Consider the following 6,944-nt stretch of genomic DNA (forward strand, 5'->3'; position numbering starts at 1 on the left):
GACCACTGGTATCAGTGCCATTTACAAGTCCTACTAGTGAGATTTAGACTTTGAACGTGTGCAGGTACAGAATAGTGGAACCTGAACCAGGTGGAAAAAAGAAGAAACGAGAATGGAGAATTGTGTACATCTGCTCCAGAGAACTATAATGAGGGAGAGGGTTCTCGTAGCCTAAATGACTCTGATCACAGATCAGATCAAATGTGGTCAAATATATGAACCTTCGCTGAGGTTTTGCATGGTTAGGTTGTAGTAAGAGTGTTAATCCAGGAGGCTCCCCGGAGGAGGTGAGTGCTAGAAGCCAGAGGCTGGTCTGGCTGGACTCTGGAAGCAAGGATGGCTGATTTGGACCCCTTGATCTGCAAGGAGACAATGGAGACCATCTTCCCAGGCACACTCCCTTAATTAGCCTTTCTTAGTACCTTTGAAAGGGTATGAGGCCAAGGGCTCAGTCTGAACCTGGAGCTGGGCATCATTCTTCACGCTCTGTGGGTGTCAGATCCCCTTTGGAGGCTCCTCTAGGGACAAGTGTTGAGGGCAGGCTGGGGCTTCCTGTTGAGCTGGCGAGGCCGGCCCGTGTGTATGCGTGTGCACGCACACGTGTGCACAGGAGGTGTCAGGGTCCAAACTTATCCAGCAAAGAGAGCCCAAGGCTGCAGTTTAGGTCACCAGAGAACATGGAGAACCAGGCCAGCAGATCCCAGGACGGGGACACAGGAGAGCAGGCTCAGGTTTGCAGAGGCCATGGTCAGCTGGGGAGGGGCCTGGGGTCTCTCACTCCAGCAGGGCCTATTAAAGGACAAGGGCTCAGGGTCCCAAGTACCTGGAGAAGTGGCCACCCCTCCCAGGGTATGAAGGGAGGTGATAGGTGTCACTTCTGGCTGGGGCTTTGGAGGAGTGGGCACGCCTCCTCCAAGGTCTGCTTACACCAGGCAGCTACAGACAACACTGCCTTAGGGCTGGGATGGCAGAAACACTGAAGGGAATGGGCCTGGGTACCTGAACCTCTACGTGAAAGAGGGCTGTCCCCCGACCAGGCTTGGGATTGTGCCTTGGCCCAAAACCTGAGACATGGATTTCTATTGTGATCAAACCTCTCTATATCACAGCACCTTCCCTGGTAACCCTCCCCGTGTTACCAGGCTTGCACACACACGCCTCTTTACCCCTGTTGGGTCTGTCTTCACTAACATCTCCATGGCTGCTCCAGACACTCCAGGATGTGTGAGCCGGACTAGGTGCGGGATCCTTGTCTTCTCCTTGGGTTGCTCACACTCCCCACTGGCCTCCACCTTCTTTGAATTCCCCCCCCCCCCCCCCCCCCCCCCCCGCAACTTCACAGTCTAGTTCACACCCCATGTCTGCCTGGAGGCCTCCCTGAGCCCCTGAGGCCAGGTCTCTGAGAGCTCTGTCCCTCCCTTTCCTGTCTGGGCAGGTGGGGAGATAGCTGAGGATGGCAGTCTCAGGTGGCACAGGGACAGCGAGTGCTAATTTTAACCAAACCCACAGGTTGTAGGCATATGCGGGAAACACGACCTCTCCTCTTGGTAACGGATTGCATTTCTCCTGGGTGTTCCTGGGCATGTGCCCCATGCACTGTGCATTCTCTCTCTCTCTCACACACACACACACACACACACATACACACACACACACACACACATACACACACACACACACACACATACACACACACACACACACACACACATGTTTTCAGGCCCACAAACAAGACCACAAGGCCACTTGTGCCTAAAACAGCTGAGCCGTTGAGTCCACGGTAAGAGAGAACAGAACCCACTGCCCCCCACTAGTCTAACCATCTAAGGTAAGTAAGGGGAGCTATGACAGCTGGCGAGCTTGACCAGGCAGAACTATGACTCCGTGGAAGGACCCTGGGATGGTCCAGGAAGAGGGATGAGTGGAGGGGTCAGAGCTCCACCTCCAAGTCTAGGGGTCAGAAGGTGCTGGAAAGGGCCCTGGAGTCCAGGCCATGCCCTCCTCTCCCCTACCCTTTCCTCACCTGTATCTGTTTGCCTTTCTATGTTTTTATAGTTTTGATAGCTTTCTAAAAGTCACCTTCTCTGTGAAGTCTTCCCAGATTCCATCAGGCACCGAAGTTCCTTCCATCTTTTTCTTGTTTCTATTACAACTCTCAGGACATTGTGTGGAATTCTTCTCTTTTTCTAAACTATCACTGTCCTAGGTATACGATTCCTAGTCCCCAGCGTGGTGCCTCGCGCAGAGGAAGTAGATGTCACCCGATAATAATAATATGAGATGTCCCTACTATTAAGAAAGAATATTTAAAAATTGAAGGAAAAAAAACCTTTAAAACTTTACAGAATGGACAAAAGATATGAGCAGAAAATTCATACGTAAAACACAATATAAAATAGCCCTCAAATATCAAAATATTAAGAAAAATGCTAACTAAAATTACAGCTAGGGGCGCCTGGGTGGCTCGGTCAGTTAAGTGTCTGACTCTTGATCTCAGCTCAGGTTTTGATCTCAGGCTTGTGAGTTCAAGCCCCACAGTTGGGTTCCGTGCTGGGTGTGGAGCCTACTTAAAAACAAACAAAACTACCCTGAAATACCATTTCTCACTCAGCAGACTGGCAAAAATTCAATTGCTTGGCAATCCTCTCTGTTGGCATGGCTGTGGAGAAATAGGCCATCTTGCACACTGCTGGTGGGAGTGCAAACTGGCACAATCCTTGGAGAAGACCTCGTCAAGACCTAACAAAGCCATGGACACATTTACCCTTCGACTTGGTAACCTGCTGCAGGGGCTTACCCTGAAGACATAGCTCAACAGGGTGGAGATACGTAAGCACACATGGTTCGTGGCAACATAACTTGTGATTGCAAAACATGGGAAATTGCCTACGTGTCACAGCACAAGGGGCTGGTTGAATAAACCGGGGAACATCCCCACCCCGGGGAATACTGTGCATCTATGAAGTCAGTGAGGACGATCTCTTTGAAATGATACGACGTGACTTTCAGGATACGCTGTTAAATGAAAACTGCAAAAAAATGCAAAAAGGAACATGTACTGTACATATTATCTTTTATAGGAGAAAGAAGAGAAAATAAGAAAACACATGTATATCTGCTTATTTCCAAAAGAAGCATAGAAGAAGGGATTAGACTGGAAACTAAAGAAATTGGTTATGCATGAGGGGTTCAGGGGGAAGGAGGCTGGGGAAGGTTTATGAGAGCAACACTTCTCTGAGCATACATTTTTATGTAGTTTTGACTTTTGGAATTATGTCAATATACTATATATTTAAAACTGAATATTAGGTCAGCAAGGATGGGAGTGACCCCTAAAGTTGTGTTCAGATGGAAATAAATGAATTCAACCATACTTCATAGGAGCAAAATAGCCATACTGAAAGAAAAAACAAGGAATCCATGTAATATTTTTTAAGTTTATTTATTTATTAAAAAAAATTTTTTTAAGTTTATTTAGTATTGAGAGACAGAAAGAGAGCATGAGCATAAGGAGGGGAGGGACAGAGAGAGAGGGAGACACAGAATCCGAAGCAGGCTCCAGGCTCTGAGCTGTCAGCACAGAGCCCGATGCGGGGCTCAAACTCACAAACCGTGAGATCATGACCTGAGCTGAAGTCGGACGCTCAACTGACTGAGCCACCCAGGCACCCCTATTTATTTATTTTGAGAGAGAGAGAGAGAGAGAGTGGCAGAGACACACAGAGAGAATCCCAAGCAGGTGCCACCTGTCAATGCTGAGCTGAAGCAGGGCTTGAACTCACGAACCGTGAGATCATGACCTCAGTTGAAATCAAGAGTTGGACGCTTCACCCACCGAGTCACCCAGGCGCCCCTAATCTGTGTAATGTTTTAAACACAGTCGTTTGTCCTTCAATCTACAGAGAAAAAGAACCAGAAATAAGTCTTGATCTCTTCTTAAGCTTGCTTTTTGTAGTGGTGTAAAGAATATTATCGAGCCAACTGATCAAACTGGAATATAGATTTTGGTTAAAAAAAAGAATTGTATCATTGTTACAAAAGTAAGTCATATTTATAATGTATCAACCCCCTCCCCCCAAATTTGATAGCAATGACATATTTAAATAATATCTGGAGGGGCGCCTGGGTGGCTCAGTCGGTTAAGCGTCTGACTTCGGCTCAGGTCATGATCTCACAGTTCGTGAGTTCGAGCCCCGCGTCAGGCTCTGTGCTGACAGCTCAGAGCCTGGAGCCTGCTTCACATTCTGTGTCTCCCTCTCTCTGTGCCCCTTCCCTGCTCATGCTGTGTCTCTCTCTGTCTCAAAAATAAATAAACATTAAAAAAAAATAAAAAAAATAAATATCTGGAGATGGGACTTGGAAACTAACAGGCTTAGACATAGACCAGAAGGTTGCACAGGAAGCTGAGACCCTGGCAGTTGGCAGTGGGCTGTAGACATGACACAGAAGAAGCTGAAGCTTGCCTGGCCAGTATCCACTCCACCCTTCTTCCCTAGTAACCAAACCCTGAGCAGAGGGCCTCGTTGCAAAGACTCCATTTCCCAGCCTCCTTTGCAGTGGAATGTGGCCAAGGAGCCTCCCCCTATCAGTGAGATGCAGCAGAGGTGGTATGCAGGACTTTCTAGAAGACTCCTCAGAGGAAAACGACTCGTGTGGGAGGTGTGCCTTTATTGCTCCTTCCACCTTCCTTCCTTCTGCTTCCTGGTATATGTCTTGGTCCATGGGGCAACCTTGGGCGTGGACTCTGCACTCTGAGGATGGCAGAGCGAAAAAGGTGGAAGGAGCCTGTGTACCTGATGCCTCTATGGAGTTAGCATACCAGCCGTGGATTGCTCACCTTTAGACTTTGCCCAGATAGAATATACCCTAGGGTGTTTGAGCCACTCTTCCTGTGGGGACCTGGGGGTCATTTACACGCAGCTACAGGCAATCTGCAAACTGATGAAGAAGACTTGGGCATTCAGCAGAGGGCTGGAGAGCAGTGGCTGGAGGAGAGCCTGGAGAAGGCCAAGCATGAGTGGAGGCCAGTTTGTCTGTGTGGGGGCCTAGTGGAGCCATAGCTGGGAAGGCTGCCGGGAGCCAGACTGGGGAGGCCTTAAAACCCAGACTGTGCCACTAGCCTATGGTAACCTTCAGTAAGCCTCTCCCCTGGCCTGGGGACCCCTCGGCCTGGGAATTTACTCGGGGACCCCTTAAGCCTGGGAATTTACTCAAATCAGAAGCTTCTAACCTGAAGTTCAGGGACAGACTTCATGGAGTCCGAGAACATCCTGCCAGATCACATAAGAGTTGTATCTATGTGTGTGTGTGTGTGTGTGTGTGTGTGTGTGTGTGCGTGCGTGTTTGAGACTGGCCCACAACTTCCATCAGACTCTCTAAGAGATGTGTGGCTTTCGAAGAGTTAAAAATCACTGCCCCAGATGCTTCTAGCATGAAAAGTCTCTCACTGACCGTATTATGTGGGCTGGAAAGAGCCTTCAGTGATAGGGGAATGAACAAGTAAAATTAGGGCTTTAGGTACCTGAAAAAAAAATTTGATCTGGTAGCAAATACTCATAGAAAGTGTGTTTTAAAAAGCTGAAAGCACACACACACACACCCCAAAATTAAAACTTCCCCATAATTATTCCACATTATTAGCATTATGGTGGCTTCTTATTTTTAGGTATAGATGTTGTAGAGGCCACTTTTAGACAACAGGCTCGAGCAATGGAAACTTCATCAAGGCAAAAGGGCCCACAGCGAACACCTGGCTGAATCCAGACGGGTCCATCAGGCACCCGCCTCAAAATACCCATAGGCCCTACCTGACCAGTGGGCTGCTTGCTACCAGGCACAACTACCAAAAAAGGGAAAATTCCATTGTCCCCATACCTCCTCACCTTCCCCTTTTAATAACAGCTCCCATCCGGGCCTCCGGCAGACAGATCCTTTGCCTCTTGCGGTGTATTCAATAAACTTCTATCTTCTTTGTTCAGCCTTGGGTGAATCCTTTCACCACCCACCCCCGCACACCCCGCCCCAGGCTGCCAGCTTCCAACTCTTGTTGCTCCACATTTGGGGACCCCCATCTGATGGAAATGGACACAACAGTATGATATGAAGCATCTTTTCTTTGACATTCATTTTCATGGCTGCAGAATATCACCCATGGGATTTTTTTTTTTTTTTTTTGCTAGTGAAGCAAACCATTTTAAGGGTGCCTGCCATGGGGGCACTGGTTTAGTAAGGTTCTGACACCCTGCAAAGCCCCAGGAAGTCAATGACTGAGGGTACTAAACCCATTTAATGGATGAGGAAACTAAGACTCCAAATGGGGATACGCCCTCTAAGCTATTTTCCACTTATTGACAGAGGAGACTGAAATGCAAGGGTTCCCAGCTTTCACCACGTGTGTGAGGAGTTGTCTCTGGGAGGTGGCTTCCTTGGGGGTCCTCCCACCGTTGGGACGGTGGGAACTAGGCTTCTGCAGTCTCTTACCCCAGCCCTGGCCTCCCAGCCACCTGGGGCTGCTGCAGGACTGGGAAGGAGGATCCTGGGGTGGGGGTGGGGGTGGGGCGCGGGAAGGAGGGTAGGGGCCCCAGGCTGGGAAAGGGAACTTCTCCCTGTAAAGAGCTTGGGCAACAGATTTGCTGCAAGCCCAGCAGAAAAGTCCACGAAGGGTACTGGCTGCCTCTCCTCCCTGGCCGCCCCCCTCCCCTGGAGCCTCCCAGCTGCGAGGTGAGGAGCCCGCCTCCTGGGCGCAGCTGCTCTGTGGTGCTGGGGGTGACAGGTGGCAGACTGGGACTCTTGCCCCCCCCACCCACCCAGGGGGTAGGGGGTGGGGGTGGGGAGGACCAAAGGAGGAACTCATCCTAGCCTCTAGCCTGGAGTCTTCATGCTCCCTCCCCTCTCCACCTTGCCCTTAACAGAAGGGAGGTGGGCTGGCTTTATAAAGAAGTGCA

At 49.5% G+C, this 6,944-nt stretch overlaps 1 protein-coding gene across 1 annotated transcript in view; it reads left to right on the top strand.

Moving 5' to 3' along the window:
* ARK2C (arkadia (RNF111) C-terminal like ring finger ubiquitin ligase 2C) overlaps window positions 1-6,944 on the top strand; it is a 162,590-nt gene that overhangs the window by 19,805 nt on the left and 135,841 nt on the right. The window lies entirely within an intron of this gene.

This window comes from Panthera onca, chromosome D3 (assembly GCF_046562875.1).
Source record: "Panthera onca isolate mPanOnc1 chromosome D3, mPanOnc1 haplotype 2, whole genome shotgun sequence".
NCBI classification, from domain to species: domain Eukaryota; kingdom Metazoa; phylum Chordata; class Mammalia; order Carnivora; family Felidae; genus Panthera; species Panthera onca.